The sequence below is a fragment of the Vombatus ursinus genome, unplaced genomic scaffold (assembly GCF_900497805.2).
Source record: "Vombatus ursinus unplaced genomic scaffold, bare-nosed wombat genome assembly UNPS02005459.1, whole genome shotgun sequence".
Lineage (NCBI taxonomy): Eukaryota > Metazoa > Chordata > Mammalia > Diprotodontia > Vombatidae > Vombatus > Vombatus ursinus.
Genome location: NW_020945237.1, coordinates 1,008,396 through 1,030,353, shown reverse-complemented (window position 1 = coordinate 1,030,353; position 21,958 = coordinate 1,008,396). Strand labels below are relative to the sequence as shown.

Sequence of the window (21,958 nt, the reverse complement as noted above, 5' to 3'; positions counted from 1 at the left end):
AGAAGCTTAGATGATAGACATGTTAAGGAGCCTTAAAAAAAATCCTTTGTTTCCTTTACAATTGAGAAATTATTGAGATACGATCAAGCTTTGGCTGAATCTTACCTAAGGGGGGGTGGTGAGTGGAGCTTTACCAAATTTAGAAGGCACTATCAGTACTCATCGCTGGAGAAGGAAATGGTGAGCCATTGTGCTATCTTTGCCAAGAAAACCCCATGGACAGTACTGGCACGATATGGTCTGGGGCCACAAAGAGTTGGATATGACTGAAGGACTGAACAATGGTACTCCTAGGCCTTTAGCAGGTCGGAACTCGTCATTTAGCTAGCAAGACTGTTGAAGAAAATGGGAAGCTGTCGGATGGCTCTTCGTCCTCCCAGAGGTCATTCCCTAGAAAACAGGAGTGGAGAACCTGGCCTTGAGGCCACATGTGGCCTTCTAGGTCCTTGGGTGTGGTTTTTTGACTGAGTCCAAGCCTCTTAACCTCTCTCTCAGCTTCAGTTTCCCCACCTGTAAAATGGGGATGATAACAGTACCCACCTCCCAGGGATGTTGTGGGGTTCAAATGAGATAACCTATGTAAAGTGCTTTGCAAACCTTAAGGCGCTATAGCAATGCTAACTAGCAGCAGCTCCCTAATGTGTCGTAGCAAGCTGGGCATTCTTTACTTCTAGCTCTTCTCAAGTCAGTTCTGCCTCCACATCGGTTGCCTTGACCAGCTGAGGCTGGTCCCTGCCTGGAACCACTATATATCAGAGGAAGCTCCAGCCTGGCTTCTCACATCACTTCCAGCCCACTCAGGGCCGATCTTCTGGGTCTCTCATTCTCTCTATCTCTCTCCGTCTCTGTCTCCCCATCCCCACCCACCCCACCCCCTTTTCCACCTACCCTTTACGTTTTTTTCTTCTCCTATTAGAATATAATAGGTAAGGAATGTATTGGGTTTTTTTGGTGTGTAATTATCCCTAGTATGCAGCACAGTGCCTGGCACGTAGTAAACAGTAAACACTTGATGAATATCTCCTTTCTTTTATGAGAGGCCATAACCTCTACCCTCTCTGTCTGTGTCTCTGTCTCTCTCCATCTCTCCAACAATCTCTGTGTTCTGTTGTCACCTCTGTTTGATGATTCTCCCTTAACAAACTGTATATTTTGGGTGTGCACCTGTGATTTCATTGGAGTGGGGAACTCCCAATGAGGAGACTTCCTCTCTTTATGCACATCAGTGACTGTTCTGTAGTTTATGAGTCTTAGAGAATTGCATAAGGGCACTGAGAGTTAAGTGATTGGCCCAGGGTCACCCAGCCAGTAGTTAATCAAGGGTAGGACTTGAACCCAGATCATCTTGGATCAGATGCCAGATTGCTAACCACTTGATCATCCTGCCCCTCTTGAGCTATCTTCTTAGCTGTTCGTTCAGTCAAATACTTTCTGAATGCCCATTATGTGCAATGCTATGTGACGCTGTGGACTAATTAAAAAAAAAGAATTAGGGCATGATTTCTAGCACCAGCAAATTGGTTTTACTTCCAAGAAGTTAACCATTCTTTCCTCTTTCTTTCTTCCTCTCTCCTTCCATCTTTATCTTTTACATTGCTGGCTATTGCCTCTTCCCTCTCCCCTCTTTTTATAAATCATAGATTAAGCATACTCTCCTGAAAGTTCTAACCCCGTTGCCCTCTCTAGAAGGATTCCCCCTCCCCCCTCTCCCCTCCCCAGCCCCCAACACACGTAACAACTTCCATCATTGGAGTATGAGGATAAAGATTACATTGTATCATGGAACACAAGGGCTGCAGGATGTTTTGCAGCAAAAACTTTGGGATCTGGAGAACAGATTACCAGGTGGGGGAGTTTGGTAGTATACCCTGTAATCGAAACTTCAAATACTTTTTTTTGTGTCTTTTGCTCTTTCCTCTTTTCGTATTTAATTTCTTTTAAACTTTTAAACGTTAAGAAATGTATTATGTATTCATTTAATTTTACAATAACAAAGCCAATTAAACACATATTTACAAGCACATTCAAAAATAAATTTCTGTGCACAGGTTGCTGCTCCCTCAGTACCCTTTCTGCTCTGTCATTCATGTCCGTAAAAATTATGTATGTGGTTTTTTCTTTAACAATTTCCTCTGAGTGCATATGAATGAGATGAGCACATAAAATCAAAATCTATATGCAAATAGAGATAAATAGACAAAAAGCTAATATTTGGGGGGAGAAACAAACTGTTATGAACAGATATAGAAATTAATTTAAAAGTATAATTAGCAAATGTATGTTTAAATGGTTTGGTTATTATTTAAAGTTAAGTGAATTATAATTTTTAAAGAAACTATTGTCATAATTTGTATTATTTTCCTCTGGATCTAATTCTTTAATTTTATTTAAGTTCAATTTCTGCATTTCTCTATAAGGAATTTTAATAGCATTGTAGCATTTAGTAGCATTGTTTTAATAGCATTGTAGTCTTCCATTACATTGAAATACTAAAGTTTATTCCAGGCAATTTCCAGTTGTTAGGCACTTAATTTATTTCCTATTCTTTGTAACTTCTTCTAATGCTGCCATACATTTTATGGAATAGCTATTTCTTTTTTCCTTAATGACAACAATCTTAGCCAATGCAGCTAGTAATAGAATTATTGGGTCAAAGTCAGGAAGGGACTGAGCCTGTGATTTCACTGTTTTAGGGAACTCCCTGGTGAGAAAATTCCTTCTGCCAATACAGGTCAGTACTTTCTCTGCAACGAAGTTGCATAGGGTACTAAGTAGTTAAATGACATTGGTCATACCTACACAAGCAGTATGGGTCTGAGGTGAATTTTTTCTTGGTGACTCATACGTACATAACATTTAAAACTAGAAGGTGACTCGGACATCATCCACTCCAAAGGTGTCAGACTCAGAGTGAGGGGGTAAGGGGCCAAATTACTCTGCACTTGGGAAATGTTCTACAAAATAAATAAAAATATAATACAACATAGACGTTAACTTGTGATTTTCTGAGACAATGTGCAATGGGCAGGGATCTATTTTTATTTGAATTTACTTTAATGCTCTTGTCCAGCCTCCTCATTTTATTGATAAGGGAACCGAAGCCTAGAAAAGTTGAGTTACACAATGCCAAAATACCATCTTAAAAAATTCTCCCACCTTGCAATTCTTCCAGAAATGCATGAGCATGTCGGTTTATGTAAAATGCTGCCATAATTCATTCATTCACTCAACAGACAATTATTAAGTGTATACTATGTGCAAAGCACTATGGTAAGTCCAGAGTTACAATGACAAGAATGAAACAGTACCTGCCCTCAAGAAGCTCACTTTCCTAAAGGGATGATACAATATAAATATATACAAAGTAAATACAAAGTAATTTGGGGGTAGAGGTAGAGAGCACTAGCAACTAAAGGGATCAGAATAGACTTCCTTTAGCAGGACTGAACTTTTAAGGGAGAGTTTGGGATTCTAAGAGACAGAGATGAGGAAGGAGACTGTTCCAGGTGTAAGTCATGGCCAAGCACCCCATAAACACTGGGTTCATATAGATTGGGTCTGATTTTGGGGGGATAGAGCTGACCTCCAAAAGGTCAGTATCTAATTGAGTTTTTAAAAATCACTTTGGTTATTTTTGTTTGATAGTTATGAGGTTGTACCTCAGAGATATTTTAATTAATATTTTTCTAATTATTACTGAAACTGAATTTTTTACAATGATCATTTCAACATGAATATCTTCTTTTGTAAATTATTTTTTCATAGCCTTTTACCATCTATTTGACAGAGAAAAAGTGTTATCTGTGAATATTTGTATTAGTACCTCGTGACTTTTAGATCCTTGAATGGTTACAGATCTCTTTCAGGAGTTCCTTCAACATTCTGCAACCACAAAAAGGAGCATCTGGAGGACCTCACCATCCACAAGGTATCCATCCCTCTTCTAGCTGGACTCTGTGCTGGATCTCCTCCATCACAGAGATGAACAACTCTGGTGTGTATATGTCTCCTTGCTTTATGCCTTGCCTGGTCTTTGTCTATGATTAGAAAGTTGCTGAGTAAGGTTTTTCCTGTTGCTATATCTTGAATGGTTTTGATGTATTGAAAGGAGGTGCATTCTTGGATGAGAGCCTTTAAGATGGTATCTTGCTCTTCTAAATCAAATACTTTTTGTCTACCAAGTACATAAATACTATCTATTGTCTAGATTATGATAGTTGGACAATCTCTAGACTTTATGCATTAGTATATATAGCTATGAAAGATGAGTTGAGCCTAGAATTTAAGGGGAGAAAGAGAGTGCGCTGGGGTTGCACTCTCTTTTGTTATGCAAGGCTTCTTTAATGGCTCCCAGTTTCCCATGGAAACAAAGGTCCATCTTTTTAATAGTAATATTCTATCAGTGTTGTAGTAAGGCTACAAGACATGGACCATAATAGACTCTGAAGAATTGAAAATTAATATCCATAGAAGGCAATGGAAAGAGATGCATGGTGAATGTGAATAGGCTATAGCAGAAACCAGTGAGGAATTTTGAAGTTGAACAGCTATGAAAGACAGGGGCTACTAGATAGTGTCGTAGATAGATAGCTGGGCTGGGGTTAGGAAACTCTGAGTTCAAACATTTAGATGTATGACCCTGGGTAATTCACTGAACCTGCTTCAGTTTCCTTATCTGTGAAATGGAGATAAAAATAACACTTACCTCCCCAGGGTTGTTGTGAGGATTAGGTAAGATTTAAGGTGTAAGTAAAGCCCTTTATAAATCTTAATGCACAATATAAATGTCAGCTAGTATTATTATCCAGTAAATTCATAATAGCAAGAGAAGATGTACTGGTCATATGGTGATAGCAAGGGATGGCAGGTAGATAGCCTGAGTGCTCGTATCCTTTCAATGTCAGCAGAAGGCAAGGAAGGCATCCAGCATATTGAGTGGACCCTCTATAGATAGCATAAGGGAAGTCATAGACAAGAGGCGTAAATGATAGGACAGGATGGATGCACTCTCTCTCGATGATCTCATAGGCTCCTGTTGGTTTAAGTATCATCTATATGTAAATAATTGACAGATCTATAGATCTAGCCCTAATCTCTCTCCTGAGCTTTAGTCTGACATCATCAACTGCCTATTGGACATTTCAAACTGGATGTACTGGAGACTTCCCAAACTCAGTGTGCCCAAAGCAGAACTCATTATCTTTCCCCCAAACCCAACCTTCTTCCAGACTTCTCTATTTCTGTTTAAGGTACCATGATTCTTCTAGTCCCTCACAATCTTAACCTTGGGATCATCCTTGACTCCTCACTCCCCTTCACCCCACAAATATGTTTTCATTGCTCAGTTGTTTCAGTTGTGTATGACTCTTTCTGACCCCGTTTGGGGTTTTCTTGGCAGAGATACTGGAGTGGTTTGCCATTTCCAGCTCATTTTACTGGTGAGGAAACAGAGGCAAGCAGAGTTTAGTGAATTGCCCATGGTCACACAGTTAGTAAGTAACTGAAGCTGGATTTGAACTTAAGTCTTCTTGACTCCAAGCCCAACTTTCTACCCAATGAGCCACTTAGCTGCCCACAAATACAGTCAAGTTGCCAAATCTTGCTGCTTCTATGAACACAACATCTCTTGTATCAACTCCTTATTTTACTTAACATGGTCACTACTTTAGTTCAGGCCCTCATCACATCTCACCTAGGCTACTAATACCACCTGTTCTAGTCTCCCCACTCTTATCTATACTCCACTCAACTACCAAAGTGATATTCCTTTAGTGTAGGTCTGATAACATTACTCTTTTACTCAGTAAACTCCAATGGCTTCCTATTGCTTCTAGGATCAAATACAAATCTTTCTGTTTGGCTTTTAGAGTCCTTCACAACGTGAACCCAATGTCTCTTTCCAGCCTCATTTTGTATCATGCACTTCTTACTCTTCAACGCAATCAAACAGACCTTCATTCTATTCCTCACTCGCACTCCATCTCCCTGGCTTCTTCCCTGGCCATCAAGCATATATTCTTTCTTCCTCTGCCCTCCTAGAATTCCTTACTTCCATCAGAACACAACTCAAGCACTATCTTCTGCATGAATGATGTCTTTCCTGACTCCTCAACTGCTAGTGCCCTCCCTTCCTAAATGCCCTATATCTCACTTGCCTTGTACTTATTTTGTGTTTATTATTATATATTTATATATGCACATGTTATTTCCCCCAGTAGAATGGAAGCCTTTTGAGGACAGGGATTGTTTCATTTAAAAATATATATTTATATTTGTATCCTCAGAGCTTGGCACAGTGCTTGCCTGGTACGTGGCAGGTCCTTAATAAACATTGATTGATCGATTGATCAATTGATTAGAGGATATCAAAATCAATGACACTGCAGATCCATTTGGGTCTAAATGTAAGATATCGATTTTTAAATAAGATTTTATAATGTATGCTAGTAATATGATTCAGGAAAAATATAAATTGTATAATATATCATAAAAATATTTACTGCAAAATACTTGTTCTACAATTTATTATTTTTATGTTTTCATAATTATGCTGTTTTTGTTGTACTAAACTTTTTTATTTTTATATAACCAGATCTGTCCTTACTCCAATAATTTCTTCTCTTTGTTTAATAGATAAAAATTTATCTACCCTTCAGAATTGAGATAAACATGTTATTATTGTTTCTCCTAACTTTTTTTAAAGTTCATTTCATTATGTTTAATCGTGTAATCCAGCTGGAAGTGATTCTGGCATTCAGTAAGAGCGGAGGATCTAAGTCTATTTTCCTCCATGTTGCAAGCTAGCTTTACAAACATTTTAAAAACAATAAAAACTTCCCCAGTTTTTATTGCACATAGGTTATCAAAGACTAATCTTTTACATGTATTTGGTTCTATTTCTGGGATTTCTATTCTTTTCCATTTAGGTTATCTAGGTTAGTACAGTAGACAGAATGCTGGGTCTGGAGTCAGAAAGACCTGAGTTCAAACTAACTGTGTGACAGTGGACAAGTCACTTAACCTCTGTCTTGGTTTCCTCCTCTAAAAAATGGGTTATTGCCACCTACTTTCCAGGGTTGTTTTAAGGACAAAAATGAGATAATATTTGTAAAATACTCTGCAAACTTTATTGTGCTATATGAATGCTAGCTATTATTATTCTACTAGTATATGTGTGTATATGAACACATATATACGTGTAGATAAGAATATGTGTATATAGGTAAATATTTACATATACATATATATATAATACATACACAAATATGTGTGTATGTAGATATTTGCCCAGTCCCAGCTAGTTTTGATATAGGCTACTTTACAACAAATTTCATAAATACGTGAGAGGGCAAGTTCACTTTAATCTATTTTTCTCTCTCTCGAACTAACCCTTCATATTCTTGTCTATTTCATCTTCCATATAAATTTCATTCTGATTGTATCCAGTTTTATAAATAAAACCATTAATAATTTGAAGTACATTGTATTAAATCTGCAAATTGATTTGGGAAATATTATCATCTTTATTGATTCAGTCATCTGTCAGCATTGGATTTCCCTTATTTAGATATTTTATTTCTGTCAATCTGGTTTTATAATCTGTTCTCTGAATATCTTATATGTGCCTAGGTAAATTGGTTTTTGTTATTTTAAAAATGGGCTTTTTCTTTTCATTTTTTTTCATATTTATTGGTAGCATGTAACAATTAAAATAATTTATGCAGTTTTATCTTGGATCTTATGACTTTGCTGAATAGATTTTCTTAATTAGTGCTTCTTGTTGAAACACAGAGATTTTTCTAAGAAAACAATCATGTTATCTAAATAATGACATCCTATCCATCTTTCCCTATGTTAATTCCTCTGATTTCTTCTTCTTTTAATCATGTTTGGTAGCATTTCTAATCCCTTGTCAAATATAACAGGCACTCTTGTTTTGTACTGGATTTTAGTAAAAATGTTGATATTGATCCATCAAATATAATTTTGGTTTTAGATTTTGGGTTGTGTTGAAGAAAAGTCCCTCTCTGCCTATATTTTTAGTGTCTTTATCATAAATGGAAACAATAGTCTGTTGGAAAACTTTTATGTATTTATTGATATAATCATGTGAATTTTATTTTTTCCTTGTTGATATGTATTACATTAGTTGCTCCCAACTGTGAATTAGGCTTTTGTTCGTAGCATAAATTCACCCAGGTTTTTGTCTTGAAAAATCTTTAAATATATCACTGTAATTAATTTGTTAATATTTAGTATTTCTGTGACTGATTGACTTAAAATTTTATTTTAGTATTATCTAATTATCTATTTATATTTAGTATTATTATCTATTTATATTTAGTATTATCCAGTTTTTAGAATCTATGAAAAGATATGGGTATTTCTTCAACATTCTCTGTGTTTAGAAATAGTCTGGTTAATGTAGGCATTTTTTTTCTTGAGAGTTTGAAAAATTTTATCCACAGAGGTAGTTTTATTGGAGTAATTATTTCACTGAAACTTTGTTTTTATTTCTTCCTCTGAAATTGATTTAGCTATATTCTGTTGTATAGGATTTGTTTATTTGTGTGTTTTTTAAGTAGCAATTAATTTCCTTTAAATCCCCAATTTTATTAGTATTTAGCTGTGTAATACTCACTTGTAGTATTCTTAATTTATTTTTATACTTGTTATGATCTCTTCTTTTTCATTTCTAATTTTGGCGATTTGTGTTTTCTCTCTCTGAGTAAATTTGCTAGTGACTTAGTAATTTACTGGTTTTTAAGAAACTAGCTGTTGATTTAATTTATTAATTTTTAAAAACAATTTCTATTCCACTCATCTCTGCTTTTATATTTTCTCTTTTTATTAATTTTCTTTCAATATTATTTTGTTCCTTTTCTAATATCTTTAAGTACTGGCCTAATTTAGTTTCTTTTATATGTAATCAAGGGTATAAATTTGCCTTTAAGAATTGTTTTGTCTACCTTCCATAGATTTTTGTAACGGATATTGGTGTTGTTATTATCTTTTAAACATTCCATTCTTGTTTTTCTAATTCTTTAGAAAACCCATTTTTTATTTAGAGTTAACCCAATTATTATTTAATATATTGGTTTTAGTTTCTATGTCTCCAAATATTTTTACTCATGTTATTTCAATTTTTAATGCATTATATTATAGTTTTGAAAATGTGGTACATGTAATTTCTATCTTTTAAAAATTTTTGTGGGCAAAGCACAAACACCTGAAAAAAAATGAATTATCCTTGCTTCTTTCATCTAGTTCTTTCCACATATCTCTCCCTGTATCTATAGTACTTACAGATTATTGACAAGTAATTTATACACAAATACCTTGTTATTAATCTTTTTTTTACTAGATTTGTCACATTCTGATAACAAACCACTTGTTACCTGCTATTATATTTCTATCTCTTCTTATAATGCTATTAGCTGTTCTTTTATGAATTTAAGGATTCTATATTTAGTTAGTCAGTCAATCCGTCATTTATTTATTTATTTTAGTGAGGCAATTGGGGTTAAGTGACTTGCCCAGGGTCACACAGCTAAACCAGTTTTTATTAATCTCCTACTTCATGCCAGGCACTGTGCTAAGCTCTGACGATACAAAGAAAATCAAAAAATAATTTCTATTCTCAAGGTATTCACAATTTAATGGGGGAGAAAACATGCAAACAACCATGTACATTTAAGATATATAAGTAAAGATATATAAATTGGAGATAATTAAAGAGGGAAGACACTAAGATTATGGAGGACTGGGAAATGTTTCTTGCAGATGGCAGGACTTTGGGTGATTCTTGGTGCATGTAAATTAAATACTGTTACATATTATAGAATCATAAAGACCATCTAATCCAACCCATAGCTAAACAAAAATGTCCTCTACAGCACACACAATAAATAGTCATCCAGCCTGTGCTGGAAGACTTTTATATTCAATGTTCAGTATTCTAATCTGCTTTAAGTAGCAACTTCTCTGCCCTTCCTTTTTCTTTTGGATTTACAGATTTTAGAAATTATACATAGTTGATCAGTCTCTTAATTTTAATATCTTTTTTGCATCAAATGCATCGCCTGTAAGTAACATATTATGGAATTTTGCATTTTAGTCTATTATTTAACTCTTCCATTCGGGAGGCAAATTCAGGCTACTCATACATTTATTAATATCATACATTAATATCATACATTTTACATTAAAATTCTCTTCCTGAATTTTATGTTTTTCTGCTTTTGCTATTAATAGTGTCTTATATAGTAGATAAATAATAATTATTAAATTAAATATTTTAGAGGAAATGAACTCATCTTATTTTTAATAACTATTTTAATTGCTAAAGTAAACTAGTGATTTAAACTAGAATTTTTTCTTTTATACTAATAACTTCATGATTATCCCTAGTTTGATCCTATATTTTTAAAATATATAAGTTTTTATGTTGGGATGACCAGTGCTTTCCTTTTCTCCTATTTTTTTTTTTGTTTGCTTGTGTGTTTTTTTTTTTTTAAGGCAATTGGGGTTAAGTGACTTGCCTAAGGTCACACAGCTAGTAAGTGCCAAGTGTTTGGTCTGAGGCCAGATTTGAACTCAGGTCCTCCTGATTTCAGGGCCGGTGCTCTATCCACTGCGCCACCTAGCTGCCCCTTACTTTTTTGTGGGGGGAGAAGAAGGGGATAGCTTATCATGCCTTGTCAGTTTTAAGTAAACTTACTTCTTACTTACAGGCTTACTATATTTTCCTTTTATCATACACTTAAATTTTTTTAAAATCCTGATTTCTTTTTTTAATTAAAACTCGAATTTTTCATAGAATATATTTTAATATAAATAATGACAAGCTTGCAGTAACCCACTATTTTTTTTTTTGAGAGCTTCTTGTTCTGCTGATCTGAAGTTCTGCCCAGTAAACAATCTGACAATTGTTCACAGGGATCTTTTACACTGTGAACTTATTTCATTAAATTCTTGGAGGTCTTCTTCATTTTTAAATGCCATTCTTCTATTTCAAATAAATTGTGAAGCTACATAGGATATGCAATCTTTAGATCCAGTTTTCTGTTTTTAAGATTAATTTCAGTCCTTTTCTTCCTTCATGGCTCAGAGCAGGTACCACCTCCTCCACATAGGCTTCAGTGATCCCCACCAAGAACTGAAAGTATACTATTCTTTTCTTCTTCAGGTTTTTCATAGAACATTTCATCTGAATGTTTCCTTTGTCCCCTAAAATTATCTGGCTTTTATTACACACTGAGAGAGGGCAAGCACTGCACCATTTTCATTTTACTCTATTTTACACCATTTTTCGTTATACTAGGAAGCATTTAATAAATATCTAGGCAGTTAGGGGGCATAGTGGATCAAATGCTGGACCTGGAATAAGGAAGATGCAAGTTCAAATCCAGCCTCAGACAGGCACTAACTGTGTGACCCTGGGCAAGTCATTTAGCCTCTGTCTGCCTCAGTTTCTTCATCTGTAAAAATGAGGATATTAATAGCAACTACCTCCCAGGATTCTTGTGATGATAAAAATTAAATAATATTTATAAAGTGCTTTGAAAATTTAAAGTTACAGAAATGCTAGCTTAAAAAAGTTTGTTAAATGAATTTTCAATAAATTTCTGACCAACTTTACCTTCAGTACATTTGCTTGCAGAAAAATATGGGAGAGATTTGAATAGCATTTTGTGATACTCACTTTGACTTTTCTTTCTTGGCTTTTTAAATATTCTTTATTCATCTCTCATTTTGAAATTCGATAATCATCCACGTTGGAGTCTTGATTTCTGAATTTCTCTGCATTGCCATTCTATGAATTTTTTCCACTCCTGTTCTCACTCTGGGAAATTTTCTCCAACTTTAAAAAAAAAATAATATAGAATCAAATTTCCCACCCCCACCCCCATCCCACTCCCCACACACTGTCTGGGTCTCTAATCAATCTAAGGATTCCACTTCCAACTTTGCTTTTTTTTTTAATCTACATTGTCATTAATTAGTTTGGTTGTTCTCTGGCATTCTGTGATTATTCTTTGATTTTATTCTCAGTATGCATTGATCTCATTACCCTTCCTCCTAGACTCACCCCACATCCTATTGCCATTTCAAATTTCTGTAAAAGAGACCACCATGTTTCCAGCCATCTGGGTTCACAATCAAGGGGTCATTCTGCACTGTTTGCTCTTACTCACCTTCCCTTAATTTAGACCCTTGTCATCACCTTTCACCTGGATTATGGCAATAGCCTCCTAATTGGTCTCCACGTCTTTAGCCCGTCCCTTCTCCAGGTCAATCTCCACACAGCTTCCCAATTGGTATTCCTGTAGCATAAATTATCTTTCCCCTCCCTAAAAAGCTTCAGTTACTACCTATTTCCTCTAGGATAAAATACAAATTATTTGGAACTTAAAGTCTTTCACAGGCGGACTAACTTCTAGGCTAATTATATATGCTTGCCTTTCAATCACACTATCTTCCAGCCAAAATGGTCTATTGAATGTTTCCCATATATGACATCCCATCTCCATGCTTTTAAATAGACTATCCCCCTGAATCCGGAATGTCCTCCCTCTTTACTTCCCTTAAAATCTCCATTTCCATTCAAGGCTCAGCCCAAGAGCTGCTCCCTAGGAGAGGTCTTTTCTGATTCCCCCAAGTGTTAGTAGTCCACCCCTGCAATTACACTGTGCTTATTTAGAATAGTAGGTATTTAATAATTGTTTATTGATTGAATCTCTGAAATGACTCTAAATATATGACAGCTGGGAAATGGATGGCTAAGGTTTTCAGCCGTAGACAGTTTTGTGGATCAGCTAGTTCTAAAAAAAAAAAAAAGTTTTATTGCAAATGGTGACCTGCTATAGAGCTGTTTTCTATATGATGACTGTCTAGATGCATAATGCTAATAATGCATGCTAGACCACCAACTCTACACACCTGTCCACTCTGCACACTCATTGTTCCAGCTACTCACCGTTTAGTCATGTGTCTTCATGCAGTTGTTCAAACAGATAGCGTCTCACATCTCAGTGAATGTATTCTTAGGAAACTGCTGTTTTATAGAGTTCCCTAAACCACATATGGCCAACAAATATTTCTGTAGAAAAAGTGAATAGGTTTTTCAGTCTCCTCTACCTTCATTAAATGCTAGATTTCTCTTTCATACTTGAAGCTCAACCGAATGTGAAAAAAATGAACCTTTGACAATGAGGAAGATTTTCCACAATCCCAGGCTCCTTACCTCATTAGCTTCTGCAAGTGATATTTACTCATCCAAGGAATGGTTTCCCAACTAACCAACAGGTCCTTACCCTGTGAATCTCAAGATGTTACATGATCCATTGGGTATAATTCATTTAAAAGATTTTTGTCATTTTATCCCGAATAATGGCTCCAAAGTGGGTTTACTTATTGATAAGATCAAAAGATGACCAAGGGAATAGCATCACATCAGCAATTCTCCTCCGTGTCATCTGCCAAGAAATTTCTTTTGCTTTATGTTTGTTTCTATAACACAGACCACATAGAAACCAAATGACTCGATTTTTATTTCCATTTCTCTAGGCAACAAACCAATTTTTTTTCTGTTTCCTTGGACACCAAATTGTACAACAGCAGCTTAGAGGAGCCTGAGATCCTTGGTGTAAAATTGCTATCTGATGGGGAGCAGTATAATACTGGGACTCCCACAAAGGCTCTCTTTGGAGGTTCACAAAGTATGATAACATGCTTCTTAGAGAGTATCAAGTTTCAGTGATGACCACTTTACCAGTTTCTTAATCTGTCATTGTTTACGGAAAGCACCAGACCCTGACCTGAAAATTGAATACTTATATGACTTCCAAGAGCAGGCAAAGGCAATGAGAACAAAATACTTGAAGATGAGATACATCTGCCTTCCATTTGACTAAAGAAAAATGAGGCCAACCAGTCAATCAAAGAAGCATTTAGTAAGCACATATATATATATATGTATATATATATATATATATATATTCACTAGATGGTGGGAGACATACTCATTGAATGTGAAGGGAATTCAAATGGTTTAGTAAGCTTTCATGGAAAGACCAACATTCATTCAGAGCTAGAAGGGGCCTTAGAGATCTTGTCAAAACCCCTCATGTTATAAATGAGGAAACTGAGGCCCAGAGAGAGGAAGCAATTTACTCAAATTCACAAGGTAGTAAATAGCAGAATCAGAATTTAAACCCAAGACTTCTGTCTCAAAAACATTCATTCAACAAACATTTATTAAGCACCAAGTGTGTACTAGGCAATAGAGGGGATGCAAAAATAGGTAAAACACAGAGGTAAGAACCTAATACTCTAGCAAGGGGTAAAAAATATTTGCAGATTAATATACTGTGGATTAGAATATGATAAGTACAAAATGGAGTACAAAGTGGCATGAGATCAGATTCAGTTCAATTCACTGATTAAGCTCCTACTATATATGTGTGTCAAGCACTAAGATTTCTCAATTTAGCTTATATTTCATAGTGGAGGTACATTTGAGCTGGTCTTTGAAAAATGGATAAGATGTCACTAGACATTGATAGGGATAGGTCTAAGGAAGGAGGCATTTTTGGTGCAGGGGCCATGACAAATTTTGTTGGGTTCAGAGCTTTGTAGGAAATGGAACTTTGGAGAATGTTATTTCATACCCCACTTTTGAGTTTCCCATTTTGGTTAAGAGAGGTAAGTTTGCTATTGGCTTGTGTTCCAGGTACAAACCATTGAAGCAAAGATGTTAAAGCCAGTGACTTGGCTTCAATAGACAGTCCATGGCCCCCTTCTATCTTTCAAGTATTCTTATATCTTACTCCCCAACAGGTACGCTTCAATCCAGTGATGCTGGTCTCCTGGCTGTTCCACCAAGACACTTCATCTTTCAGCTCTGGGCATTCCTCTGGCTGTCTTGCATTCCTGGATTGCTTTCTTTCTTCCATTCTGACTATTGACCTCCCAGGCTTCCTTTAAGCCCCAACTAAAATCCCACCTTCTACAGGAAGTCTTTCCCAACACCTCTTAATTCCAGTGCCTTCCCTCTGTTAATTATCTGTTTATCCTGTATATAGCTTGCTTTGTATAAATGTGTTCATTTTGTTTCTTGCATTATATTGTAAACTTCTTGAGGGCAGGGACTGTCTTTTGCCTCTTTTTGTATCCCCAGTACTTAGTGCAGTGCCTGGCCCATAGTAGATGCTTAATAAATGTTTATTAATTGAATGATTGATTTAGGGGGTGCAATTCTGCATAATAAGACTCTTACTGAATAAATAGAGAATCCATTCAATCTCTAGATAATGTTAGAAGTCAGGAGCTAAATGGCTGTTATATAGTGGAAATGTTTACCTTTTTTGTGCAAATGTACTTATTTTCAAATGGATTCTATGGAGGATTTCTACAATTGTAGGAAAATGGAGAGAGTGAATTTTGTAAAAGGTTTTTGTTTTGTTTTTTCTAGGAATTTCAGAATGAAGATATTAAAAAAAAAGATGCTTCAAAACTTTTAGATCTGCATTTTCTCTTGAGTCAAATCACAACCCCTCCTTGCTTTATTTCATAAGGAGAGAGACTGAACTTGTGATTTCACTAGTTAAGCGAATTTTTTGGTGAGGAAACCCCCTCTATCAATGCAGAGAAGTATGTTTTCTGAAACTCCAAACCTTAGGATGTTGCCTGGGGCAATGGAAGTCAAGTGACTTGCCCAGGTGGTGCAGAAAATATTTATCAGAAGCAGGACTTGAACCCAAGTCTACCTGGCTCCGAGGCCAACTTTCTGTCTACTACTTCATGCTGCCTAGAGAGCAGACACCTTTTTTGTGTCATGGATCCTATTAGCTGTCTAGCAAATGGATGAATGAATGAATGAATGAATGAATGAAGCATTTATTCATGCAAAGCACTGGGTATACACATTGAAAAGTATGACAGTCCTTGATCTCAGGGAGCTCACATTCTAATGGAGGAGGCAACACACATGAAAGTCTCAGCTACAAGTTAGGGTGTTTATTGAAGTCTATGGATCCCTTCTCAGAGTAAAGTTTTTAAGGGCAGCTAGAGGGTGCAGTGGATAGAGTTCTGGCCTTGGAGTTGGGAGGACCTGAGTTCAAATCTGGTCTCAGACACATAGCACTTAGCTGTGTGGCCCTGGGCAAGTCATTTAACTCCAATTGCCTAAGCAAAAAAACAAAACAGAGTAATGTTTTTAAATGTATAAAACAAAATACACACTGGATTATAAAGTCTATTGAATTGGATTACAAGTTTATTGAAAATAAAAACATAATATTTTTAAGTCCTGGACCCTCTGAAATCTATCTATGGACCCTAGTTTAAATTCTCTTGTTCTACAGTGTCAATCTTCGTAATTGGTATGAGGTACCAAATTCAAGCTTGCCTTAGTAGGGGTAAAGGATTAAGCATTCATATAGCACCTGCTATGCGCCAGGCACTGTGTTAAGCACTTTACAAACATTACTTTATTTGATCCTCACAAAAACTCTGGAAGTTAAGTGCTGTTATTATACCCATTTGAAACTAAGGCAAAGAGGTTAAGGAACCTTCCTTAATAGATTGTGTGATGAATTAATGAGGGGGTGGAAAGGAGGGGGACAAAGATCATCAGTTGATGGCTGCCTGGAAAGCTGCCTAACTTATTTCAATGTCCTCTTAGTACCATGGAAGTCACAAGGTCAGTTGTATATTAATAAAATTTCATTTGCTTAAGAATAAGCAATATTATTCTGGTGATAAACTTCTTTGAACTTAGCTAAGCTGATTCTTCAATAAAGTTCAACACTGGACTTTCTGGCTTTGTAGAACCTACTAGAAGTTGGACACCGTTTTCACAACCTTTGTTAACTCTAGGTCACCTCCAAACCACAATGAGGCATTGGAATTGGACTTGAGTGATAGGCTCTCCAAATAAGAAATGTAAAATGGAACCTAAAAATGTTCTTTTTTACTTGTAGGGGGTATGTATGTATACGTGTACTGGCTTTCTTGGTATTACAAAAAAATTAGTAAAAAATAACTGTAGCATCACCTTATAAGGTGATATATAATAGAAGAGAGATTCCGTTTAGATTGTAAAGTCCTCTAGGTGCTATTGTTTTCGTATTGTGAAGCACGCATTTACCCCCAGAACTCTTGATAAGATTCACAAACGAGATTCACAAAAATATGTTTGTGGTTGTTGTTGGCAATTAGGTGACACAGTAGATAGAGTGCTAGGCCTGGAGTCAGGAACTCATCTCTCTGAGTTTGAATCTGGCCTCAGACACTTTCTAGCTGTGTGACCTTGGGCATTCACTTAACCACTTTGACTCAATGTCCTTATCTGTAAAAATGGAGAAGGAGATGGCAAACCACTACATTATTTTTGCCAAGAAATATGAGGTCATGAAGAGTCAGACATGACTGAAATGACCAAACAACAACAAAATATATTTTAGACTTCACTATTCATGTGTATATATGTATTTATATGTTTATATGTATATATATACATACACAAATTTTATACTTCACCATATACATACACATATATATAGTGAAGTATGTGTATATAAAATATATATACACATATGTGTGTTAAGTACAATTATCACTGCTGCTGCTTCTGTAGAGGAATCTTGCATAATCTTAATATGTTCATGCGAGGCAACTCATTGAAAGAGAGACTTTAAGGCTGAATTTTACTTTACTGAATGAAGTGCTTTTTATTGTCAAGAAAAATGAGGGTCTCTTATTCCCTAGGACTTTCTGCCAATTGTGTCATTAAAGATGCTGTAGCTATTATTTGAAAATGTCTCCCTATTTCTTTCTCATCTTTTCATCAAGGATGCCCTCAATATATATATATATCTAATTGTCAAAATAATTTCTTAGACTCTATTTACCCTGGTGCTGTGGGCCACTGGTCTGCTAAGCCTCAGGGGAGGTCTCTATCATGAAACATCCTCTCAGGCCTTCATCTCCACCTTCTCCCCAGTGGAAATTTGGGTTCCAATCCAGGAACCACCTTAGACTCTAGTGAGTTTTTGCTTTATCTTGCCCAAAGTCTCCACCTCACTTTCAGAACACCAACTTTAAATCATGCTACCCATACCATTACTCCCAAATCTCTGCTTTCCAGCTCTCCTCTATATTCTATCTTCCCCCATTAAAATGTAAGTTCTTTGTGCAACAATCTCTTTGCATATATTTGCCTCCCCAGTGCTTAGCACAGTGCTTGTCACTTGTGAAGTGTTAAATTAACGTTCAATCCAACTTGTAACAGGATAAGGTTTGTTAAAAGTTGTCAAAAATAAGTCCTACTTCAGAAGGAACCAAGTGAAATTCTAGAAGAGAGAGAGGAAAATGGAAATGCTTGGTAATTAAAGATAAAAACAAATATAATACAGCAAAATACAGGATCATAGCCTAAGTCACCAAAAGAAGTGCCATCTTCTGGATTACTTAGCACCATATAGAAATGTGAAGTCTGGCTTGACAAATTTTACTGCAGCCTATTGTACTGGCTGATTATTGGCCCTGAGGCTCCTTAATGGATTTGTCCTATGCCAGTCAATAGTAATACACACCTCTAGTCCTTGCTACTGGGGAAGCTGAGGCTGGTGGAATTCTAGAGTCCAAGAATTATGAGCTTCAGCAGGGCTAAAGCTGCTTGGGTGCCGGCATTGTCTGACACCAACATGGTGAGCTCCCAAGGAGTGGAAGGCTGCCCAAGGACAAGCAAAGCAGGCCAGGTTGGAAAAACAGAGAAGGTTAGAGCTATTGTGCCAATCAATATTGAGTTCTTTCCAGCCTGGGTAAGATAGAAGGACTCAGTCTCAAAAAACAAACAAACAAAAAAGATTTGGGATGGACAAGAGCTATGAAGGTCAAGTGGAAGTAATTACAGATGAACACATCATATAAAACACTGATGGTCAGCCTGATGATTTTATGTGCTACCTCAATGCAAGTCTTGCCAGAACCACCATTAGAAACAGTCTTCTTATTCTTCTCAGAAACAATTATACTTCAGAAAATAAAGTGTTCAAAGCCAAAGTATTTTGGAAGTTCATCTCGTGCCAGGATGTTGCATATTATGTTTGTTGTCTAATGGAAGAAGATGTAGACATTTATAAAAAAATCAATTCTCACAATACATAAAGACCAACATTATTCCTAACATGATGGGCAAGATGTGTAAGAAAGCTCATGCTAGAATTATGAAAGAGTCCAGTCTATGGAAAGAAATCCAAGAGGAAAATAATTTTTCCCATTATGATATAGATTTTTTAAAAATAATATTTTGTTTCCCCCTAAATACATGTAAAACAATTTTAAACATTCTTTTTAAAAAAGTTTTGAGTTCCAAATTCTATCCCTCTCTTCTCATCTCCCTGAGATGGTAAGCAATCTGATATAGGGTATACATGTGCAATCATCTAAAACATATTTCCATATTAGTCATTTTATGGAAGAAAACCAAGAAGGAAATTAAAAAGAAATGATGGAACATTCAAAAATCTTCCTTGCCCGGAATTAAGACCAAGTTTCTCAGAGGGAGACAACTTTCTATTCAGCCCAGGAATACCCTGTGGATAGCCAAACCACCACAATCTGAAATTTTCTAAGAAGATTGTGAGACTAAAATAATAAATTTATTGAACCAGAATTAATGAGTTGGTCGTTGTTGATACCCCCTCCCAATTACTTTCTTTGGAAGTAAAAAAAAATCTTATCTATGATATTTCTTCTCAATTTTTCAGTATCTTTCCTTTTTTTCAGAAACCTTAATAACCTATTTCTCAGTACCCTTGAACTTATATCCCTTCCCTAGGTATATTTGTTCTTCTTCAGTTGATATCCTGTCTTTATTTTTGTTTGTTTGTTTTTGTTTTAGTGCTATTTCTACTTCCTTATGCAGCGCATTAGGGGTTGTGATAGCAGAACCCAAATGCAGTAGCTCCTCATTATCAGTAGTATGTTACAAAGATGTATTTATTTGATAATTTATTTTTTTGTCTGTAATTCTTATTTTATCCTTAAATGATTGACTTTGTTTAATCGTTTTTTTGCCAGCTTTTCCCCCTCCACTATTTCCTAATGCCTTATGAAACAATATTGTTTATATACTTACACCAACCCGTAAAAATATTGCAAATGAGCTTATATTCTAAACTGGTGCTGTCCTTGGGTGTGGCGTCTCTCTTCCTAGCAAGGAAATTGTGTTTGTTTGCTGATTCAGGTGTTTTCTGGATTCTTGATCTCCTCATTGCGATTTCTTTATAACTGATTAAATTTCTGTAAGAATTAGTCATAGTCTGTATCAATGTCTATTCTTTTATCTATTTCTCATTTTCGGTATCAATAGTTTGTTCAAATATAGCAGATCAGAACTGTTTTACTCGCACATTGTATCTCTTCATTTTTATTCTTTCTACGAATTGTTGTCTTCCGTGTGATCTTTACTTTAACAAATCGTTGGCATGACAGTCCTCATACTGCTGATTCTGAAATCCCTCCACAACCAATTGTTTCCTGTTTATTAAGATGGTGCTTGCTATGTACTGAGTCTTCTGACTCCTAATTAGGAAAGTTTTCATGACCCAGGTATGAGGTTTCTGAGTAGTCCGTAAGGCTTTGGTCTCTTTTGCCTTGATCTTGAGCCAAACATTCTAATATATTGTGGACCATCCTCCCTCATGTACACCTTTGTATTGCAATTATTGAGTATTAAAGCATATGCTGATCTAATCTGAAGAATCTTACCAAGTTCTTCACAGAATTTCATAGCCCTACATCATTTTCAATGGATGTTGTATCATTTCTTGACTTGACTCAGCTTTCTGCTTATGCTCTGCATAGGCAGAGTACTGCAGGGCAAAATAACCAAGTATCCCATGAAATAATGTTTCTTGTTGCTTTTGGATGCACGCTAAAACTCACTCTGCCAACTCATTTATTTGCCTGTCCAAGCAAACTTATTTATGAGCCTTCCTTCCATTTAGTTTCAACTTTCTTAATCTTCTGGTTTCATTTATAAAAATAAGAATGCCAATATTGATATGATTAATTTCCTCCTATGGTCATTATACAAGGATTTCAAAACAACTTAGGAGGAATAATATTACAGTATATAGTATCAAAATGAAACAATATAGAGATTTTTGGGAAATGAAGAATATGCAGTCTTAATTTTATAATTTCAATAATCACAAAGATTAATACTTTTGGCTTCTTCAAAAGAACTGAGCAGTTGGTTATTTTGTACTTATGTGTTAGAACCAAGGTTTCATGTTTCTTCTCAATAGATATTACTTTTCCCTAAAAGGCAACGTGAGGAACTTGACTAGCTCTTGCCTCCCTTGATGCAGTTTCCTGGGTTATCTAAGGGTATAAAAAGTCCCACTCATGTGGACTCAATGCCTCTCCATTTGGCAGATTGCTGAAGAGCACCTTAGTGACCATCCCTGCACCTGTTGAACAGAGGTGTTTCCATCTGATATGAAGGGGACTTTATCCAGAGAAGCTACGTGCCACTGTATCTGTATTGCATATTCTTGCTGTTAGGGCAAAGTAAACCTCTTTTTGTTAACTATTCAATGACTTGTACATGCCACATTTTATCCCAACATCAAACCTGAACAGAATACTGGTATGAACCCTGCCCCTAATAGCTTATAATGGCAGAATTGTGGACGTCCCCTTTCCCGATGTCTGAAATTCTATGATCTCTGACTTCCTTCCTCTCTCCTTCCTTCCCTCTCTCTCTCCTTTCTTCCTTCCTTCCTCCAGCTCTTCTTTTCCTCCTTCCTTTCTCCCTCTCCTTCCTTCTTTCCTTTCTTCCTTCCTCCCTCTCTCCCTCTTTCTCTCCTTCCCTCCCTCTCCTTCCTTCCTTTCTTCCTCCCTCCCTCCCTCCCAAAACAGTCATTCATTCAAGTATTTATTA

At 36.0% G+C, this 21,958-nt stretch overlaps 1 pseudogene; it reads left to right on the top strand.

Annotated features, from left to right (window-relative positions):
- The first annotated feature begins 235 nt into the window (after positions 1-235).
- Positions 236-19,630, top strand: LOC114032533 (annotated as a pseudogene).
- Positions 19,631-21,958: the final 2,328 nt, after the last annotated feature.